Here is a 23,967-nt window from a genome sequence, read left to right on the forward strand (position 1 = left end):
ATATAGATATATAAGTACATGGAAGGTATATATATGCATGTGGAAGGAAGTAAATGTAGATTAAAGACTCATTTAGTAAACTTTGGCTTTCAAGTGTTGTACCTTAATTTAATGTATTTGTTTTTATTTTTTTAATTCATTAGTGAAGCAAACATAGATAAAAAGTGATAATAAAAGATTTACTTATTTATGCAGTCATTAGCATACATGTTAAAAACATAGAATAATATAACTATCTGTAATATGTGCAATTTGTTAGGCAGAACTAACCATATCTATATTTTTAAAAACATAAATATTATACATGTTTATTATACTAAACAATACACATATATAGGTACATATCTATTGTCCAAATAACTGCTTATATTGAGAGAGATATGCTGAATATTTCAGTTTGTGTATGGTGCTTATGTGGGTAAGAGCCAATTCAGTTGTAGTCTTCTAAAGATAAGTTGGTTACCGATGGATCTTATGTTGCGGAGTAAAGAGTTCCATAGTATGGCATCTTGAATATAGAAGGATGCGCCACCCATTTTTTTCTTCTTGTACGTTAGGATTTTGAGGCGAGGTGCCACTCTAGAGCGAAGATTCCTTTTTTTAATGTATTTGGTGATCTTATTCCTGATGAAGAGTGGTCTCATGTCATGTATCGCTTATTGGGTGATACAAAGCAGCTTGAACGTGGATCTTCTGGCAACAGGTAACCAATACAGAGCTTTTAAGGCTGGAGAGATGTGGTCATACAGCTTTATATGTAAGAGCAGTCTGGAAGCCAAGTTCTGAATTCATTGTAGTCTTTTCATAGTTGATAAAGGTGATCCGTGGTAGAGGCTATTGGCGTAATCAACTTTGGACAGAACAAGAGAGATGGTACCCTGGACCTTGTGTAGAAATCCGAGATTGGGGAAGATTTGCTGTGGAGTTTTTATAGTGCCAAAGCTTGATCTTGCTAGTTTGTCCACTTGGGCATTCATTAATAGCTTAGTCCATGGTCGTTCCAAGGTTTCTTACTTCCTAACATAATTTAGGTGGTGTTTCCAGATCATCAGGCCAGGTGGTGAGCGGGTCATCAATTTTCCAATCTTTACAAATGAGTATTTTCCTTTTGGAAGCCTTCAATTTGAGAAGACTCCACATCATCCATTACTCCACAGCTCTTAGACAACTAAAAATTGGAGAGTTTCCAATGTCTTTGGGGCATTCCAGTTGAAACAGTATTTGCTCATCATCTACATAGTTATAGAAGATGAAGTGAAATTATTTGACCAGTGCCGGTAATTACTTCATGTAGATTTTGAAAAGCATGGGCGAGATGATAGAGCCTTGAGGGACCCCTGCTTTTGTGAAGTATGGTTTGGACGAGAAAGGGGGGTATGGATGACATTAGTTCTGTTGCGAAGGTAGGATGTAATCCAGTCTAAAGCAGTTCCCTCTACGTCTGCTTTGTGGTGTCTTTGTATCAGAGTGTCATGGTCAACCATGTCAAAGGCAGCCAAGAGGTCCAAGAGAAGTAGTGCAGCAACTCAGTTGCGGTCAACTGTGTTCTTTAGGCCATGCTAGATAGCAAAGAGGGCATATTCTGCGCCTCTTCACGGACGGAATCCTGTTCGGGAATCTAAAAGTATGGCATTATCTTCAACGAACTGTGATATCTGGGCGAATGCTCTTTCTATCACTTTGCCCAGGAAAGGTCCATTTGTATCGGTATGTTGTTGTCAGGGTTCATTAATGGGCATATGTATGACTTTTTTAGGTCTTCTTGAAATATTCTGGTAGTTATGGAATTGTTGATGATTCTTATTACTGGTGTGGCGGTAGAGGTTGTTAGAAGAATTCTCTTGAAGGTTTGTGGTGGACATGGGTCTGAAGGGCTGCCGGCAGGCCTGTTTGCTTTGACCAGGTCCATAAATTAATTATGTGAAAAGTGTTGGAAGGAACGGAGTGGCTGGGTTAGAGTATTCTTGGCTTGTTTTGGAAAAGGGTCAGTGCGGGGGCTTTGTCTTTGTTTTATAGTTTAATTCACATGTATCAAAGACATTTAAGTACAGCGTATAACGATCTTGCTCATTGTTCTCTAAATTCAGGGGATAGAAGTCAGAGGAAGGAATGCCATATTTCGCCTTAGAGGTTGTGAGAGTAGCAAACATAATTTCCATCCCTAGTATGTACAATAGCCTATGGAGCCAACCAAGGTGTGTGGGTTTACAGCAGTCTCCCAGTGCATAAGAATGTTCTGGAGTCCTGCTCAGAGAGCTAACCCCATCTGTCGTCCCGTTCAAGATTTAAGTTAGAAAGTCAATGGGTTGGGTAGACCCAGGACTGCATAGACCGGGAACCAGGGAATTTGGGTGTCAAAGTGTGTGTCTATTTCATCCAGGTTCTGGGTCCAATAAGCTGTGAGCTGCAGACATTCCCGAAGTAGGTGTAGAAGTGTACCTGGTGAGCCGCATCAGTGGCAAGAGTCATTACTGCGTTCTGGGTTACCCTTGTTAAGGCATACCAGAGTTAGATACCAGTAGGTGGCTATTTTAGTGGCCATCTCTATACTGAATGTGCTCTGGACTGTGTGTCATGCTCTGTAATAAACCTACCCCATTCTTTAAAAGAGAGTTCTCTCCTAGTTCCTTTTCCCATCTTGGCCTGGGTGAAAAATTCATTTCCGCTTGCGGAATTTGGGTAATTTCACATTCTGCGGTGTAGTTCCGTGAGTTTGTGGGTCTGGTTCGGTGGCTCCAAACCCGTTCAATAAAGGTCGTCGGAAATAGACGATTTAGGTGTCAGCAGACACATGATTGTGTCTTGAAACGCACTAGCCCCGTGGAACGCATCGTCCTCACGCAACGTCACGGCCATTTTGTGTGCAATTTTGAAAACTTCATCGATGCAGCGCTTATTCATTGCTAATTCAAAGCACTTATTTAATGCGAACACAGTGATTCGCTCACTTTAAATTAAATTATTGATTTTATACATCTACTCTACATTTTTTCTCTTTATTGTTTTACTTCAGTGATTTGCACACTGTTACTTATAGTGCAAGTTACCTCCACATTCAGTGATTTGCACAATGTCATTTCAAGAGCAAGTTAACCTTATTCAGTGATTTGCACACTTTTATTGAAACTACTACTTACCTCTGTATTCGGTGTTTTGCATACTTCTACTTCAAGAGCAAGTTACTGTTAACTTCAGTGATTTGCACACTACCTTTGAATATTTACATTTTATTTCACATCTCAATACTCTCTTTATTGTTTAGCATGGCCTCTTCCCAAATTTGCAATCAACCTTCAATTTTTCTGGAAATTCCTGGAAAACCAAAGTTGCGTTGGAAGAAATGGTTTGAGTCTTTTGAAAACGATATTGTTGCTATTGACGGTTCTAAGTTTACAGCAGAAAGAAAAAAAGGTATTCTTTTAAGTTATTTAGAAATAGCTGCAATTGGAATTTTTAAAAATCTTGAACCTATTGCTGCTCCAGCAGGTGAAGGAGATGTTTGGAATGTGTTTTTAGAAGCTGTTGCTAGATAGGAGAAGCAGTTTGAGGATGAACCCAATGTTATGATTGAGAGACATGCCTTTCACAAAAGGAAGCAATTGAGTGATGAGTCTGTTGAGGACAACGCAGTGGATTTAAGGGTATTAGCTGCTAATTGTGGCTTTGAAGCCTTTGTTGACATTTCTATCAGAGATCAATTTGTATTTAATTGCTTCTCTAAAAAGGTACAGGAAAGACTGTTGGCATGCCGCAATCCTACTTTGGGGGAAGCAATCGATCTAGCCAAAGGCATTGAAAGGTCTATAGAATCTTCCAAAATTATTGAAGCTGAGTCTGTTAAAAGTGCTAGTATATCTTCCATTTGTTCAGTTCAAACCCGAGGAAAGAACTATTTCAGGACAAATAGGGAGTCTAGTTTAAGTTGTTTTAGGTGTGGTTCTAAATCACATTTAGCCAATTCTCCTGATTGTCCTGCACTCAAAAAGAAATGTACTAAGGGGGTCATTATGATCGCGGACGGACTTGAGTCCGTCCGCGACCTCAGAGCATGAGGGAACGTCCGCATGGGCTGCGGTGTTCCCTCTGTGCAGATTAGGATGTGACCGCCAGGGTGGCGGTCACATCTTCTATTTTTAACATTGCTGCGGGTGGAGCGTCAAGCTGCACCCGCAGCAATGTTAAAAATGCATGCACAGCATTTGCGTGCACAAAGCGGCAGGCACCGCGCGGTGCCTGCTGCATTGTGCACGCAAATGCAGGGGGTACCATAGGTACCCCCCCCATGTGCACCCCCCACTACACCTAGGGGGCCCACAACGGGCCCCTGCAGTGCAGTTACACATGCTTTTCCACGGCGGAAAAGCCGCCGCGGAAAAGCATGTTCCCAAGCACATCCAAATCTGGCTGACGGTGTCTAAAAGACACCTTCACCATTTTAGTGCTTTTCCGCCGTGGTTGTAAGCCAGCCGGGGCGGAAAAGCTGCGGACCTAAACCATGACCCACCAGCCATCCTAATGTGGCGGTGGGTCCTGGTGGGTCCGCAGAGGATTTTCCGCATCCTCCGGGCCGGCGGTGGCTTCCGCCGGCCCGGAGGATGCGGAAAATCCTCCATCCTAATGACCCCCTAAGTGTGGTAAAAATTGTCATTTTTCTTCTTTCTGCAAAACTCTTAAAAGAAATGTAAATACTACTGTAAGTTATGTATCTAATGTTGAAAATGATATGCAAAATTTGATCATTACTATTTATGATGATGCATTTGATAGCTATATTAGCAGTGTCATTCTTCCCTTTAAGGCTCCTATAGGAACTGTTTTTGTCGGAAAAGTTGGGTTTGAAGCCTTGGCCGATTCTGGTTCGCCAGTAACCATTTTGTCTGACTTATTTTTCAAAGAAAATTGGAATGGTGTCAAACTTAAAATCTCTGACATAAACCCTAAGGCGTTTGGTAATTTCAAAATTAAAATGTTGGGTTTCTTTGAAGATTATCTAAAATTTGAAACTCGACAAATTTTTACTAAAATATACGTAGCAATTGACGGGAAGAATATTGTAGGTTGGTTTGACCTTGGTAAGCTTGGTGTTAATTTATGTCCAGGCTCTGATCATCCAATCCAGTTAAGAGATATGCCTTTTAGCAACATTATTTTAGAAGGTGATTCTTTATCTTCTATCCTTCACAAGTATGAAAAAGTTTTTGAGGATGTTGTTGGACAGGTAAAAGAATGTTCTCACAAGATTAAACTCAAAAAAGATGCTTTGCCTGTTCAACATAAGGTTCGCATGGTACCTCTGGGAGTGAGAGACAAACTTAAAGTACATTTAGATGACCTGTGCTCTCAGGGTATCATAGAACCTACTGACAGTTCTGAGTGGGTTTCTGCTATAGTGATCGCTCTTAAAAAAAATAATGATATTAGGCTATGTGTTGACCTTTGTTCATTAAAGAAAAACATTGTTATTGAAACCTATCCCCTTCCTAGGATACAAGAGATGTTGGCGGCTGTAAATGGTGCAAAGTTTTTCTCAATTATTGATCTTAAATCCGCCTATCATCAGGTGACTCTAGTAGAGGAGTCAAAGGATCTGACAGCCTTTATCACTCCGTTTGGTCTACATAGATTTCTGAGGATGCCTTTTGGCCTGGCGTCAGCTGCCAGCGTGTTTTCAAAAGTTGATTGAGAGTCTTTTTCACGGTCTTAAGGGAGTACAGTCCTTTCAGGTTGATATCCTAATTTTTGCAAAGACCATTTGTGATCATAATGTTATCTTGGAAAAAGTTTTAAGCACCTTAAACAACAAGGGTAAGGATAAATGTAAGTTTTTGGTTAGTGAAATCAACTATTTGGGTCACAAAATCACCCCTGAGGGCATTTTTCCAAAAAAAGACATCATTACAAGCTTAGAAAATTGTAGCAAACCCAAAGACAAGGATACCTTGCGCTCATTTCTTGGTTTGAGCGAATATTATGCTAAGTTTGTGAAGGGATATGCTTTGGTTGTGGAGCCACTTAGATTATTGCTTAAGAAAGGAGCTAAGTTTGTTTGGACAGATGTTCATGATTCCGCTTTTGTGAAGGTGGTACATCTCATAGCTAAAGCACCTGGATTAAACACTTTTGACCCTGAAGGTGATTCTTTTGTGACTGTTGATGCTAGTACCATTGGTTTGGGTGCGGTGTTCACTCAGATTGTTGAAGGTAAAGAACGTGTCATTTCTTTCATCTCCAGAGCCATTAGGGGTGTGGAAGCTCACTATAGTACTATTGAGAAGGAGGCCCTAGCCTGTGTGTGGGCTGTTGAAAAGTTTAAGAATTTCTTGTGGGGGAGACCTTTTACTTTGGTAACTGATCATAAACCGCTTGTCTATATGATGGACGGTGTGAGAAGTGGTAATGCTTCTTCCAGGTTAGTTAGGCTGATTGCGAGACTACAGGAGTTCAATTTTGTTATTCAGCACATTCCTGAAGGCAAAAATGTTACTGCAGACTGCTTGTCCAGGTTACCCCCTGTTGATGATTCCGGTGATGAAGTTGTAGATCTGCACGAATGTGTGGTAGCTTCTGTTGATGCTTTAGAATTTTGTTGCTTTGGTATTGACGAGAAGGAATGGAATCATTATTTATCCAAAGATAGCGTCTTGCAGAAGGTTAAATTTTATGTTACTAATGGTTGGCCTTCTGTGAAGAATTTAGAGTTACCTCTGAGAAGCTTTGCTCAGGTGTCTGAGGAATTGTCTATTCAAAATGACATTTTGTTGAGACAGGATTTGTTCATTCCACCAGCTGGTCTTAGAGACAGAATTATTCGTCTAGCACATTCTGGGCATCCTGGGGTGTCTGGGACCAAGAAGTTGTTGAAGTGCCATTACTGGTGGCCTGGTTTAGATGCCTCTGTGGAAAGATTTGTTGATAACTGTTCAGTTTGCGTTAATTCTGATAAGCACTGGAAAGTTGCTTCTGAACCATTGTCTTTAGATAGTGGTCGTACAGGTCCTTGGCAGAGACTTTCTATTGATTTTTCCGGACCTTTTGAGTGTCTGGGTAGGGAGATGAGATTTCTTATTGTTTTAATTGATGATTTCTCCAAATGGATTTTTTTTTTTGTAGAACATCCTACCACTGATGAAGTTGTGCGTTTTTTGGACAACATTTTTAGGCTTGAGGGGGCACCTGTTTCTTTGATGTCGGATAATGGGGTCCAATTTGTTTCCAGTAAGATGCAAGTTTTTTTGAATAAGTTTGGGGTTACTGCTGTCAGAGCTCCTCTTTATAGCCCTCGCTCCAATGGTCAGGTGGAGAGGGCCAACAGATTTTTTAAGGAGGGCGTTCAGGTAGCTTTGGAGAGTAAACTTGATGGGTTGGAGTTTTTAAAGGAGAAGATTTGGAGTTACCACTTGACTCCTAATTCTTGCACTGGTGTTTCTCCTTATTTTTTAATGAGAGGCAGGGAACCTAGATGCATGTTTATGCCTTTAATTGGTAATGAGAAATCTGATAAGATCAGTTTAGAGGATTCCATCGTTAAGGCCAGGGACAATATAGTTTCAGCTCGCTTGTCTGGTAAGGCTTATCATGATTTGTCTCATCATTGTAAGAACAAAAATTTAACTATTGGTGACTGGGTGAGAATTGTTAAACCATCTTTTACTCCCAAGGGTTTGTCTAAGTTCTCTGAACCTTTTCAAGTAGAGGACGTCACCAATTCTACTGTCTTGCTAAAGGACAAGGGTTGGTGGAGCAAAAGTTCTGTGATTGTTCTTAAACCAGGCCAATAACGTTTCTTTGCTAAAATGGGAGAAGGTGTCTTGTTTAATGATTTTGTTCATTCTAATGACAATGACAATGCTGGGAAATGTTTTGATTCTGTTTCTGAATCTGTTCTTTCCAATGACAATGCTGGCAAATGTCTTGACTCTGTTCCTGACAGTGCTTGTTTGCCTTCTTCTGATCTTGCGGACACTGTTCTTGGGGATGATGCTTCCTTGAATTCCTCTGTTTAGGATGTTCCTATTTCATCTAAAAGGAATGTGAAATTGCCTAAGAAATTTTGTGATTATGTTTTAGATTAATTTTGTTTTTTTTGTTTTGCTTTGTTTTATTTTGTTGGAAAAGGAACATGTGGTATATGTCTTCTATTTCTATTGTAGTTCTTTCTCTTTTATTTAGTTCTGTAGTTCTGTTATCTCATTTAGATTCTTAGGTATGTAATTCAGAATGCTTTTGTTGTAAACCTAGAGATCTAGATTCTACTTCAGAGAAGCGGTTGGAGCTGATCTGGAGAGATGTCTAGACTCCAGCACCTGTGGGTTAAATAAAAGAATAAATAACTTAAAACATTTTACTGCCTCCTCCCACTCTTTACAATAGTGTGTCCTAGTTCGGGGGCGATGGCAGCGGCGGCCGTGTGGAAGATGTGAGGGGGCAGGGGTCCGTGGGGGCTCCTGAGTGTGTCTTCTTCATGGTTGAGGAGATGAGCTCAGCAGACGCGGTGGCTCAGGAGGTGATGATCGGCTTCTCGGGGGTGGTGGGAGGTGTGGTGATTTCTTCTTCTGCATGGTTTCTGAAATTGTTGTATAGGGCCTTGATCTTCAGGTTGAAGTAGGTGCTGAGTTTTTCACATAGTTCCTAGGATGGTGCGATGTCAGAGGCTTCGCAGGATGGTTTTGCGAACTGCTGAATGAAGTTGAACAGTTCCTTCGTGTTGGATGCGTTTGTCTTAACTTTGTCTCTGATGAAAGTTCTTTTGGTGTCCCTTACGCGCTTCTGTGGTATTCAGGTTCCACCAGGTTTTTGCCAAACGTCTGCAGGTGCGCCTGGCTTCTTCGAGTTCTGAGGTGAACCAGGCGGCCTTTAGCAGGCATTGTTTGGCAGTGAGCTGGAGAGGTGCCAGATTGTCGGCGCAGCAGGAGACCCAGCGGTGGAATTCCTTGGCTGCGGAGTTGGTGTCAGTGGTAGCCCTGGGGTGTCTTGGAGGAGGGTGGAGTTCAGGTGTTCCTCGGTGACCCTGCTCTAAGCATGAGCGAATTTTGCGGATCTCGCGTTCGCGAATTTTGCGGATTTGCGGATTCGCAATCCGCAAAATCTGCGAATTCCCGCGAATTTGCGGATTTTTTTTTTTTTGTGTTCGCCCGTGTTTCTGCCAGTTCGCGAGGGTTTTGTACACTTTCGCAAATTGCGAACTTACCTGTCGGGTCGCAAGTTTCGCGAACTTGTTGTTTCTACGTGTCCAGCCTGTTTGGGACACTCTTCTTCATCACTGCCACTCTCTGTCACCACTGCCACTCTCTGACTACTCATGCCACCCTCTGGCCCACCCATGCCACCCTCTGTTTCATCACCACACCCTCTGGTTGTCCAGTGTACATTATTTTCGGCAAAGCAAAGCACACCTTCCCTGCCTCAAGTGACCTGAATTAATTTGGGGCTGATTAATGTGTCACAGAATATTTTTTTAGCTGGCACCTGCTTCCTTAGTGCGCCCTGATTAGTGATCTTTTGCACTTGCTAAGTGCTTTCATTGTTGCAAAATTAGTTACAACACCTGCCCTGCCCCAACTGACAATAATGAATTAGGGGCTGATTAATGGATTTTAACTTCCAGCCTGGCTCCTGCTTGTCTCCCTTAGCTGTAATTCAGGACCTTTGTGGCATATGTGTAACTATTCTGAGGTTCAGAGCAGGGTCACATAATAGGTTCAACTGGCAACTGAACTCTGGAGGGGCCCCTCAGGAAGCACTACAGGAAATGGCTACTAATGATGAGCCTGAACTTTTGAACCTGGTAAGTAGTTACTTTCAGTTTTGCTAAAATCGTATTTCTGCAATTTTGCACTTATTCGCGGGGCGCGAACTCACGCGAACAGTGCGAGCAGTGCGAGCAAAATCCGCTGCTCGCGGATTTGCGGATTTTGCGGGAGATTCGCAAATCTCGCGGATTGCGGATTTCCCGAAAATCCGCAAAATCCGCGAGCGGAACGGATTTTCCCCCCATGCCTACCCTGCTCCAGTTCCGTCGAGGCAGGCGCAGGGCAGGCTTGGGTGCGGTGGGGCTATTGACAGTGAAATGGACGCAGTGGTGGTCTGTCCAGAGGGGCTGGGAGGTGTGGCTGAAGTGGATGTTAGATCCTCCCATGAAGATGGGGTCGAGGGTGTGTCCATCTCTGTGGGTGGGCTTGTCGACAAGCTGTTTCAGTACTAAGTTGGCGAGGTTCTCGAGGAGAGTGGTGGAGTCCGGGTCCTGGTTGTTCTCGAGGTGGAAGTTCAGGTCCCTGAGCAGGATGTAGTCAGTGGAAGTAATGGCGTGGGGTGCGGTGAGCTCGGTGATGGTGGTAGCGGGCTGGGCACATGGTCCCGGTGGTCTGTAGATGAGGGTGCTGCGTAGCAAGGTCCTGGGGTTGGTCTGTATCTGGAAATGGAGGTGTTCCGTGTTGGAGTGTGGGTCACTGGTGCTGGATGTGGCGAGCCAGAGGGGGGTCTTGTGTGCGATGGCGAGTCCTCCTCCCGGGCGGTGTGGCGGTCCTTTCTTTGGAACTTGTAGCCATCAGGGATAGCTGTGGCGATGTCGGGGCCAGAGGTAGTGTTGGTCCTGTTTTCCGTGAAGAATGCGACGTCCGGTGAGATGGTGTCGATCAGGTTCCAGATCCCCACAGCGTGACGGTGTAGAGAGCGCACGTTGAGAGGGATGCAGTTAAGGGTTTCAGTGGGTCATCCATTGGAAGGTCCTTCGGTGGCTTTGGGTGTCATGTTGATGGTAAGGGATCTTCGGCAGTGTCCGCGTGAGAACTGCCCATGTGTCTTGTTGGGTGAGGATCTTACGCAATCGTTGTGGCCTCCGGGGTTGAGGGCGAGTAGGCAGGCTGAGTCGTACTTGTGGGAGTCAGGAGACCCAGGGTTCTTGGCGCTGGTTGCGGTTGGGTCACGGCCGGGCGCAGATGGGCTTGCCCCTGGCACGCCTTCGGCGCGACAGCGGCACGCTGGCTGCACGCGTCCGCTGAGCGATCGCGCGGTGGTTGCCATTTAGTAGGGGAGGGTTGCGGGGGCAGGAGAGTGGGAGGCGGGAGCGGGACTGACCGGGGGCGGAGGCGCAGGGACAGGACCAGGGGAAAGAGGCACAAATTAAAATACAAGCGTGTGAAAACACAGAGGAAAAAATACGCAGGCAGCAGACGGGCACAGAAAATACAATGAAATCACAGGTACTGCAGCAGCCTTAAACCTGATGCGAGAGGCTCAAGACTAGAAACCGGCTGAGTGGCGGCACTTCTGGGGAGATTGCAACTTGACCAGAGGTCAAGGAATCACGTGTGCTCCCCCGCAGTGGTCGCCCTTTAGTAAGGGAGGGGGCGGGAGCAGGGGAGTGGGAGGTGGGAGCGGGACTGACCGGGGCCGGGGCCGCAGGGGCAGGAGCGGCAGGAAGAGGCACAAATGAAAATACAACTAGCGTGTGAAAACACAGAGGAAAAAATATGCAGGCAGCAGACGGGCACAGAAAATACAATGAAATCAATTGGGTTAGATCAGAAGATCGCAGAAGAATCTTGAGGAGTAAGAGGGTGACAGAGTAGTGGGACGCAACCGTTGGTATTCTAGAGAAGTCAGCTATCCTGTCCACTCCTGATTCTTGTCCTGAAGTCTTTTTCTCCTGACCTGTCCCAGGGACCCTTTCCAGCCCTTTGGCCAGGGGGTTGGTCTTTCACACCATCCTTGGTAACTATAATTTCTCATTATTTGCTGAATGTTCTTTTCTCTCTGTCCTCTTCCTTTCTGAGCATTGATTATTGTTTGAGTCCGAGGTAAATGTTTTGGATTTAATGTATTGAATTTTCTCTCCAATGAATGGTGGTGACTGCACTGTATCTTTGAATGGCTCACATGCATTTAAATTTTTGATAAAGATTTGAAAACTTCTTGAGTTTGTGGTGATTTACTTAAAATATAGAAAAGTTAGATTATGTTAATTATCACCATTCACTAGTTCAACTAATTGTCCATCGACCAGTGGAAAGATCTTGTTGATCTGTGAAGGATTAGTTCGAGATGAACAAATGTATTGAATAAACTAATCCTAAACAGGTTGTGGAAATTAAGCGGATAGCCCCCTTAAACACCAATCTAGCGGTTTTCTAGCATTGTGGGTTTTTATGGGCGACGATTAATATTGTTATTGATTATTGATTTAGGTTTAACAAAAGAGTTAGTGTCCTGTTTTATGTTGTTCAGAAGCACAGGAACAGAGGTTGCCTGGGCATTCCGGGAATGGAATAGCGGGTGGTGATAGAACCAAACTGCAGGAGGTTACCCATCTGTTGTCGTAACACTGAGAAGGTACAGAGGGCTGGCAGTGTTGTAGTAGGGATTATATAGTGTAAAAGTGCGAATGATAGCAAAAACGGTTCGCTGGTGAAACTTTGGTCTCATTTCACAATACGGGTAACTCTTAAGGAGTAACAGGTTCTTCTGAGCTTGAATGAAGGGTAAACAGGAATTTGACTCGAAGCAAAAGGAATTCTGGAATACGTTGTGATGTATGCTGATTTAGTGCAACAGACAGAGTAGCAAATATTTTTATGTTGTTACTAACAAAGTTTTATTTTGAAAAGTTAAAGAAATAAGTTTTTGTATTACCTTGTGAAGGGAGACTCAGTTGCAGGAGTTATACTGACGTCACAAAGAGCCTTGCTGGGATTGGTTGAAACAGCCGGTGTGAGAAAGAAGCAGATTGTAGAGGGAGGGTCAGTGGTGAGGATCAATACTGACGTCACAGAAGGCAGCGCTTGCATTGGTCAGACCACGTGTGCGAGTCTGAGCCAAATTGGTTGATAGATAGTAGGAGCGCTAGTATTGGTTAGACAAGCAGCGCAAGCCGCAGCATTGTTTGATTGCTAAGATAGAAGTCTTGGTAAGATTGGTTGAGAAAAAAATTGTATGGTGAATTCTGAGTTGATTGCTGGTGTAAGTCCCGTAGGCAACAGAGTTCGAGGGTTTACAGTAGACTCTTTTATATATTGTTCGTCTAGAATGTATGAGAACAAGAGGAAGATGTCGCTAATAAGGAACATTAAAAATGTTTTTAAGAAAGATAAGCCTGTGTTGACTAGAGAGGGAATTCCTATTCCACCACGAAAAATGCCTGCTTCTTTTATGATGATGGAAAGGGGATATCATACTTGTGTATGGCTGGAGAATTGGATAGAGTATACAAAAGGTGGTGGTGTTTTAGCTTTTCCAGAACATGGTACGTTTAATGGGAGAATCCTTCAAAATTTTAGAATCGGAATGAATAATCTAGAACCAAGACCTAGGTTAACTCAGTTTGAGACTTTGGAAGAATAGGAAATTAAAGCATTTGAACGAGAGAAATTCAGAGGTGGAAAAAGATTTAGAGGATTTTTGCCTAGATATCCATATGAGTCACATGAGGATCAGATGAAACAATGGAGAAGAGCTATGGTACCAGAGGGTTAATATCCAGTGTTTAACAGCTGAAGAGCAGACCGGAAGGAAGCGTAAGGAGAAAACAAAACACATGTATGCAACAGGATATGGTGAATTAGATGAGGAATTGTTGGAGGATATTTTAATTAAAAACCCTCAGCCGTACCAAAAAGAACCTAGTAGGGTTAACCCAAGTGCACGATGTTAGGAAAGCCTTTAACCCACAAATTTCACATGATGTATCAGTTAATAGGGTGTTGCAAGATAATGAGGGAGAAGTTTTAAATACAATTAGGGAAGAATTAGTACAGAACATAAGCCAGTTGAATTTAAACGTTGAGGCCTTGACGGTATCAGTGACTATTGGTCCTGATATTCCGCTGTATGGAGATAAAAAGGTTTGCCTGAAACCTCAAGTTGTAACAATTCCTATGAATAAACCTAGAAAAGAAGTAGTGATGTCAGATGATCAGGTCAGTGATAGTGATTCTGTTAGTTCATTAATGGATCTCCCAATAACAGAATCTTAAGCAGAAACCCCAAATAGAGTTTCACCTGAGGTTCTGAAAGAAATAGGGTCTATGGTCCTTACAAGAACAGGAGGTAAAACAACGAATACTCCTGAAGATTTAGAGAGATGGGCACAGGGAATGGAACATTGAAACTGACAACCAAAGAATCTAAGTATCAGCATATTGAAAGTAGATTTGGAAAAAATTATAGCTGGTAATGTGAGTACAGAAAGATTGAATATTTATAATGATGAGGAGTTGTTGTTTTTATGCAAGAGCATAACCAGGAGAGCGAAGGTATTCCATGAGAAAATAACAGAAGTTACCTCAGAGATTGGAATAGATATAGGAAATTCTGAAATTATTGCAGAAACCATTTTGAGTGGAGTTTACTGAGACAGATTTAGAAAGTGTGAATGCTTCTGGTAAAAGATTACAGATAAAATAGTTGATGAATACTTTGTAAAAGTGGGGAGACATTGACAAATGGAGGATTAGGTGGACAAGAAAGAAAGAGGAAGTACAGCGAATAAAATGTCATCTGCATTTCCAGTGAGAGAATCAGATAAGGTTGAGAGAATGTGTCCAGTGAGAAAAGTTCCTGGTGATGGATATGTCCATGTTGCTTGGAGCAGACAGGATATTTTGTCATTTATGAATGATTTCCCTAGGTTCAGAGAAAAACCCGTTGAGTGGTATAAACAGGTGTAAATATTTGTAAAAGTTTCAAAGGTTTTGCTCAATGATTTGGATAGTTTATTTGATATTGTGTACCGGCTGATTTATGGGCAGAATGTAAGATTAAGGTTGATTGGCCAAATAAGGAAAATCCAAGGGATTCCAAAACAGGAGCACCATCAGAGGGGGTGATGAAGAAATATCATCAAGGGATTACGTTTTTGAAAGGGAAAATTCCTCTAAAGCGACAGGTTGGGTGAAGATAGATAGAACACCTCAGGAGCCAAAAGAGTCAGTACATGCTTACTATGAAAGGTTGTTACAGGTTTTCAAGCAGTATAGTGGATTTGAGAATATTGGAGATAAGGATATGGGACATTTTGTATATTGGTTTGTGTATGGTCTGAAAACAGAGATTAGTCAGATGATTCGGCAGCACATGTTGTGCTGGAAAAGTAAAGCCATACATGAAATATTGATATATGCCAAGTATTGTGATGATGACATTGAGGCAAAAGATAGAAAGTTAAAGGAGAAAATGATGTGGGCACAGGTGAATTTGGCAGAACAGCAGGAAGAAAAGTTAATTTCCCAGACTGATAATGAGATAAAAGGTCAGAATGAAGGTGAACAAGTGTTGAGTGGTGGTAAAGGACGACGACGAATGAACAGAGAGGAATCAAGAAATACATTTCTTTGTCATGTGTGCAGAAAGCTTGGACATTGGAAGAATGAGTGTAAAGCTTTCCAGAATAATAATGGGCCAAATCAAAATTTAAATCCGCAGATGCAGAATGAAGTGGTTTTAAACAGTCACAACAGCAGCAGGTAGTTACTCCACAGTATCAGGTGCCATAACCTCCTATGCCAAACCATGGGAACATTCAAAAATACAGTGCAAACACCTGATTTCAATGAGAAAGTGGTAAGAATAACCCTGTGGTTTCACAGTATTTTTTGCAGAATGATGACAAATCGGACTACGTACAATGACAGTGCCTGAGGGGGGAGGAAGAGGGGTGCGTACTTGGCGCATCTTTGCCGGTAGATCAGACAGTTCCATTTATTGTTGGGAAAGTTGTGAAATCACTTTTCTATTGGACACTTGTGCTACCCGGTCTACTGTGAGAACAGCAGACATCCCAAACCTACACCTCTCGGTGAGACTATCCAAGGTGTAGGAGTATCAAAGAAACAGTTTGAAACCCAGTTGCAAGACCAATTTAAGTGCATATTGGACATTTTAAAGACATGCATTGGTTTGTGGTGTGTGATTCTAGTCCAGTGAATTTGTTAGGTAGAGACCTCCTGTTCAAGATGAACTGCACAATTTACTGTACGCCCAATGCTGTTGCTTTCCAAACACCTGATGAGGACATTGTACACAAAATGATGTTAGCTAAACAAGGTACAGAATTAGATTAAATGCTTTCAATAGTAACTGAAAGTGAATTACCGGAAGAATTGAAAACCACAGTAAATCCAGAGGTGTGGGACATTACAGGAAAATATGTAGGATTAATGTAGAATGTAGACCCTGTGAAAATTGTGGTAAAACAAGGTGCAGTTTATCCAAACCCACAACAGTACAAAATCAGTCCGGAAGTAAAAGCTGGAGTTACTCCAGTAATTGATCAAATGATTAAACAAGGAATTCAGAAGGAGATAATGAGTAGACCTCGTTATTCGCCAATTATGGGACTTAAAAAGCCTAGTTGTAAGTACTGGATAGCGCAGGATTTGTAAAAAAAAAACAAAAATGTAATGCCCTGTTGCCCAGTGGTGCCAAATCCAGCAGTCATTCGTTGTCAAATACCCAGGAATGCAAGTTGATTTACAGTAATGTAAATGTGCCAAGCATTCTTTTCTATTCCTTTGCACCCAGACAGCCAGTATCTCTTTGCCTTTAAGTTTGAGGATCGTATTTTGGCATGGTGCCGAGTTCCTCAAAGGTACACAGAGAGTTTCTCAATTTTCAAAATATCCTGAAAAAGTGTCTAGAGTCATTAATCATGCCTGGAAAATCAGTTCTGGTTCAGTACATTGACGACCTATTGGTGGCATCAAAGACACAAGAAGATTGTGCCACTGACACAATTGCATTACTGAACCATTTGGCCAAAGGAGGACACGCTGGGGCATATTATCAAGGAATGGTGTTAAAAGTATCGCCGCTTTAGTGGCAGGAAACTGCCACTAAAACGGCGATAATGGGCTAGATAATATGCCGCAGAGAATTCCAATAAGGGCCCATATTAACACCAGAACATGGGCTTCTATTGGAATTCTCAAGGGCATATTATCAAGCCCATTATCGCTGCTTTAGTGGCAGTTCCTGCTGCTAAAGCGGTGATAATTTTGACGCCGTTCATTGATGATATGCCCCAAAAGTGTCTCCAGACAAATTGCAATTTTGCCAACATGAAGTTAGATATTTAGGGCATAAAATAGAAAGGGGAATTAGAAAAGTGACCCCGGAAAGAATAAAAATAATCTAACAGATTTAACTACCTCAGACGAAAAATGAGATGAGAATGTTTCTTGGAGTGATTAGGCAGTGGATCAATAGCTTCTCCCTGCTAGTGAAATCATTGATACAATTGACTCGGAAAAGCGTGAAAGATCCAACTGAATTGAATGGCGAATGATTGGAAGCATTCGTGAAACTGCAAAATTGCCTGGGTGAGGTCCCTTCTTTGGGCATGCCTGATTATTCAAAAGAATTTGAGCTGTTTTGTTGTGAGAGAGAAAATTGGCCGCTTTTAGTTCTAACACAGAGACATGGATTGAGCCGACGTCCAGTGGCATATTTTTCTGACACATTGAATCCAGTGGCTTCAGCCTTACCTGGCTGCTTAAAAGCAGCAGCTGCAACCTGTATGAGTCTGGAACAAAGTGAGTCAGTTGTGATGGGACATCCTGTAAAAGTATATGTTCCACACTCAGTTGAGATTCTTTTGGCAAGAACGCGAACACAGCACCTCACTCCTAGTCGGTCGACTAAGTGTGAAAGAGTGATTTTGGGAGCAAAAAATTTTAAAGTGATAAGATGTACAATAATTAATCCTGCCATGTTATTGCCAGATCCACTTTGTAAGGAAGTGATAGATGAAATTGATCATGATTGTTTGGATGTGACTAAATTGTGTAATAACCCCCTCCCAGACATAAAGGAAGTACAGTTGATGGAATCAGATCATGTATTGTTTGTGGATTGGTTGTGTCGGAGAACCAAAGAAGTAGGGCTAAGGGCTGCATATGCTGTATGTAAGATATCAGGAGTCATCGAAACATCCTGTTTACCGGGAATCAAGTCTGCACAAGTAGGGAAATTGGTGGCCTTAACAAAGGCATGCAAAATTGTGAGGAATTGGACAATAACCATATTTACTGATAGTCAATATGATTTTGGGGTTGTTCCTGGCTTCGGCCAGCTCTGGATGCAGTGGGGATTTCTGACTTCTTCAGGATCTCCTATCAGAAATAGTAAAAATTTAAAGGATTGTTGGAAGCATTACAATTGCCAAAAGAAATAGCAATCGTTAAATGCGCTGCACATCAGTCAGGAAATGACTATGTGATGGCAGGTAACAAGTATGGAGACCAAATTACTCAGTATTATGCAAGAAACACAATGGCACTTAACAGAAAAGTGGTAACAGGTGAAACCAGCTGCCAACTTATGTTTTTCTCAGTTCTAGAAACATGGGATGAGGTTAGACAGTTGCAGGAAGAAGTTTTGGGAAAGGAAAGGGAAATCTGGATAAAGTCAGGTTGTACCAAAAGGACAAAAAATGAGGTATAGGTGTACTTAGATGACAGAACAGTCATGCCAGATTGCTTACTCTTTCAAATGGCAACAGAATACCATGGGTCAACACATATTGGCAGTGATTCAATGATCAGACTATTCAGACAGAGTTGGTACAATCCAAAGTTTAGGGTCGTCGCAGAGAGCCTTTTCCAAGATGCTTGATCTGTCAGCAGCACAACCCAGGCAGGAAGAGAGTGGTTAGTTGAGGAAAGATTGGAAAGGCATAAGGACCCATCACCATATTGCAGTTAGACTTCATACAGTTGCCTCCGTGCAATGGATTGAAGTATGCACCTGTTGTAGTGTGCCTGTTCTCGAGATGGATAGAGGCATACCCCACTAGGAAAAATGACTGTCTCTCAGTTGCTAAATCACTGTTGAGAGAGTTGATCCCTCAGTTTGGTTTTCCAGTCACTTTGAAATCAGATAGAGGACCTCATTTTAATAATGAGATAATTTGATTAATCTGTGCTGCATTTAACATTGAACACAAACTGCACTGTGCTTATCGTGCCAGGGCTTCTGAAATAGTTGAAAAGCTTACCAGCACAATCAAGTCAAGATTAGAGAATTGCCTCTTGTACTGATGGGTCTCAGAAGTATTCCAGACAGGAAAACAGGATTGAGTCCACATGAAGTACTCATGGGAAGGGCAACAAGACATGCATTTCTTCCTGGAAATAAACTAATGAATATAACTGATGATCTGGTGTTGGACTATTGCAAAGGATTGGCTGAAATGGTGCGTTCTGTCTCTAATCAGGTTGGAGAAGACGCAGTGGCAAGGCAGCCAGACCAAGCACATGATTTGAATCCTGGAGATTGGGTGTTAGTGAAGAAACACACGAGGAAATCGTGTTAGCACCCAGACGTACTCCAATCCCACCTGAAGACCAAGAGCAGCAACTGACCGAACAAGCTGACACGTCAGAGGCTGAAGGTTGTGAAGTCAAATAATCTGGAGTGACAGATTCTGAAAGACAAATAGATGATGAAGAACGAGTCACAAGTCAAGAAGGGTGGATACTAGTGATTGAAATACCTAAAGCTGTTATAAAAACAAAAAGAACAAATAAATTAGACAGACAGGAAGGTAGAGAGGAAAAGACAGGGAAAGAAGAACACACTCAGGTAGAAATAAACAAAACTATTCAGAACCCTTAGCAGGGTGAGATAGAAGAAGAAGAACAAGTTCAGGCAGAAGAAGAGCAAATTGAAATAAGACCTGAACAGGAACAGATAGATCTAGAAGAACAGGTTCAGGCAGAAGAAGAATAAACTACAATAAGACATAATCGACTCCAATGCATTTCGGGCATAATGACAGCCCTTCTTCAGGGAGCAGTAATGACGTCCATCAATAGCTAATAGCGATCTGTGAATACAATAATCCACATCTTCATGCCAACAAGCTTCACGATATATTTACCACCAGAAGAAGGGCTGTCATTATGCCCGAAATGCATTGGAGTGGAGTATGCTTCAGTAATGATGTTTGAATACATTTGAACTGTTGAATGAAAAAGAAATTCAAAGAAAATATGAACAATAAAAACACGAAGAAATATGAGCATAAACCAGTGTGAAATCCTCATTTTTGACAGAGGAGAACGAGTGTGCCTATGGGGATGCAACTAATGCATCATTAGAAGCACGTTTCTAGTCATTTACCGACTTCTGTGGACGGAGGACGCCACCCGTAGAGCACCTGGAACAATTCTTGATTGAAACCACTACATTGGAATAACAAGGCTGGGCACCCAACTTACTCAATTGAAGACTAATGGAAGGCATTACATCAATAGGGAAATGGTTTACTAATTTTGGGAAGAGTTTAATTGGACACATAATATTACCAGTAGTTGTGATAATGACAATCGTATTGTCAGTAATGATCATATGTAAGTGTTGTAAAAGCAAGGGAAATAGAAGAAGATATTTACAAAGAGAAGGGAAAGGAAAGAAATGAAAGAGAGAATACAAAGAAATTCAGCTGGAAGAGATAAAAGGAAAAATATATAAAAATATGAAACATTTGAAAGAGAAAGGAGTAGCTGACATAAATCAGATGCAAGAAAAAGAAACTAAGATATGCTAAAGTTGGCATCTGGGAAGGGATGGGCAATTTTGTGATGGCTCAAAAATGCCATCAGAGAGGTGATTGATGGAGCAAGGACTCATGGAGAAGAGACTTGTTCTGAGAAATCCACTCGTTTAACTTACTAACAAGTTGTTAATCATGTTTCGTGAATAACTAATATGCACCACATGAACGCACAGGTTAGAGAAGCTTGTTTATGTGTGTACTAACATGGATAACTATAAAAACAGATTAATACCACTTTAAACGGGGAAACTGTTGTGCGCATGCGTCAACTACATCTACTTAGGATGACGTGGTAACGCTTGGAGGGATATTCTGGCGCATGAGCACAAGATATTAAACTGGAGACTTGAAGACTCACGTGCATGGCACCTGCTTGTTTGAACTAAATCAAGTGGTTTTTACTAATGCTAATGCGAGAAAAGATATTAATAAATATATGGGCTAGAGTAGAGGTGGGTGGTATACTGTGCAAACACTTTACTTTTTTAAAGTAAAATCCGTCTTTTGACTTTTATCATTAGTGCATATTTGGGTCTCTCTTGCATATCCGAATTGAATGGAGTAAAGCAAAGCTTGGGCATGCACAGTGAGTGAAGCCATGAAGGCCATGACTGAGGTATTGAATGGGAGCCAAGGGCAAGTATTACAGTATGAGAAAGGATGGTGAAAAGATCAACGAAGAAGACTCCTATTCAGAATGTTATTAAAATTGTTGCAAGAGTAAACTAAAGGCGTATGAGAACTAAGTTAATGAATACAAATTAAGGGAATGGGTTTGTGAACAATAGTTGAACTGATTTTAATGACATGTAGGGATGGTGTGATAGAGCTTTCCCCTTGCCTGACCAATAAGATCCTGTATTTGTACGATATGGAAACTTTAATGGGTGGAACATGAAGAAAGAAAGGTATATTTAAGATAGCTTTAGTTAGTTAGTGTGAAGAGAAGATTCAGGGGAGATGATTATGGGGATGTTGTCTTTGCTGCGTGAGATGCTGTTTCTGGGAGGGATGCTGTGAGATGCTGATGAAGAGCCGAATGCAGAACCTGAAGCAGAACTTTCTACCCTAATTAATTGGATTAGATCAGAAGATCATGGAAGAATCTCGAGGAGGAGAGAGTGTCAAAGAGGGGTGCAACGCAACCGTCAGTATTCTAGAGAGGTCAACTATCCTGTCCTGATTCCTGTCCTGAAGTCTTTGTCTCCTGACCTAACCCAGGGGACACTTACAAGCCCTTTGGCCAGGGGGCTGGTCTTTCACACCATCCTTGGTAACTATAATTTCTTGTTATTTGTTGAATGTTCTTTTCTTTCTGTCCTCTCCCTTTCTGAGCATTGATTATTGAATGAGACCGAGGTAAATGTTTTAGATTGAATGGATTGAATTTTCTCTCCAGTGAATGTTGGTGACTGCACTGTATCTTGGAATGGTTCACATGCATCTAAATTTTAGATAACGTTTTGAAAGCTTCTTGAGTTTGTGGTGATTTACTTAAAATATAGAAAAGTTAGCTTATGTTAATTATCACCATCAACTAGTTCAACTAATGGTCCATCGACCAAAGGAAATAACTTGTTGATCTGTGAAGGGTTAGTTAGAGATGAACATAAGTATTGAATAAACTAATCTTAAACAGGTTGTGGAAATTAAACAGATAACTCCCTTTAACCCCTGTCCAGCGTTTTTCTACCATTGTGAATTTTTATGGGCCCAGGTGAGTATATGGTAGTGGAGTATCTGTTGTTGGTGGACTGCTGGATCAAACCCACATGGTGTATCCGACCCATGCTCCATTGCAGTCAGCCCACAATTGCACCCAGTTTCCTTTCTTAAATTTCTGTAAACTATCATTGGCTCTTAGTCCTTTTTGTCACTATTTGTATTTAAAATATATATATCCGGTCCCTTTATTGGATTTTTTTCTCCATTTTGATGCCATTTTGTTTATTAAATTATGCTGATTTCTTTTTGGGTTTTTATTGTTTGCTGTTCTGAATTTAATACTGTTTTGGTACTGCATAAATACTTTACACATTGCACAAAGTTGAGTTTGTGTTTTCTGTGCCATAGCTATCTTGCGGTTGAGCTCAGGTTAATTTAGTGAATTTAAGGTTCACCCTCACAAGTAAGTGTCATTATTGCTTGAGGTGGTCAACTGCCCACGCCAAATAATGTCACTTGTATATTTTGTCCCTTCAGAACTTCCAGTTTGTGTGGAAATTGTCCTTTAAATTGCATTATCAGTCTGCCTCCTTTTTATAAATATGGTGAAATAAATGGTTGTTGGGTTCACTCATTCAATGCTAGGCATGCATTTACACTTCACTAGCACACACCCCTTCAAGAAGACAACAATGAACACCTGTATCCAAAGTTTACAGTAGCCTGTCTGAGCAACCAGTGGGTGATACTTCCATAGGTGCATTAAACATGTTAATCAGTTGAATGTTTAAATTAAATGCTTCACCTTACAGAGAGAAAAATGGTTAAATTTTCTTAAGATCAGAGACTACTGGGATTAATTCCTAGTAATCAGCTTTATTAAAGATTTATCAAAACTTTGTGCCTGTGCTAAGTTCCTAAAGGTAACACAAATTGGCATGACGTGTTGATTTGTCATTTACTTTTTAGCACAAAACTTTATTTGCACAGGAATGTTGTCTAACTGTAACACAAAGTAGAGTTATGTATTACTGTCCGCTACTTTGCATCAAGTGGGTGTTCCAATGGTGGTACATGGCTGTTCCAACGCTACCACCCCTGGTTATTGACATGAGGTATATCTATTTAAATTTGTAGACAGTGTTTGCACCAAAACAATGCCTCTTTGAGGTTGGCACACTGTAGGAGAAAAAAGTTTTGGTGTTTCTCCAAACTTTTCAACTATTAAATGTGTGCTGCACTGTACAGCACACATGCAAAGTGGCAAACGTTTAAGAGTATCTTAGAACACTAATATAGTACATTTCAATTATTATAACCTGACTTTTGTGCCAGTCAACTATATCACTTGCTGTGAGTCAAAAGCTACATTTACACCCATTGGTGATATCAAAGGGCAGTGGTGGTACTTTTTAATCAATGTGTCCTGAATCTTAACATTTCAAACTTTATATTTTTAAGCAAACACTAGCTGCTATAGAGAAATGTAAGTCAGTAGTTGGGTTAAGGCAGGCAGAATCCTCTTGATTTCCAGTTTCCAATCTGATAGCAACATCAAAAATCAAATTACCCAATACGATCTGCCCCAGTTGTTGCACAGTGAGTGAAAGGAAGAATGCCAAAAAATAAAAGTTAAAATATTGAACAATTGCCAGAATCAGTGCGTCAATTGCAAAATAGTGAGTGTGGGTGCCTAAAGCTCTTCTCAGAAACAATTAAATATCTGGACCCAGAATACCAAGGCTGCAGGTCCT

General features: G+C 41.5%; 1 protein-coding gene across 3 annotated transcripts in view; it reads left to right on the top strand.

The window, feature by feature from the left end:
* Positions 1-23,967, top strand: part of FSHR (follicle stimulating hormone receptor) — a 1,773,743-nt gene that overhangs the window by 306,182 nt on the left and 1,443,594 nt on the right. The gene's annotated exons all lie outside the window — the stretch shown is intronic.

The sequence above is a fragment of the Lissotriton vulgaris genome, chromosome 6, assembly GCF_964263255.1.
Source record: "Lissotriton vulgaris chromosome 6, aLisVul1.2, whole genome shotgun sequence".
NCBI lineage: Eukaryota > Metazoa > Chordata > Amphibia > Caudata > Salamandridae > Lissotriton > Lissotriton vulgaris.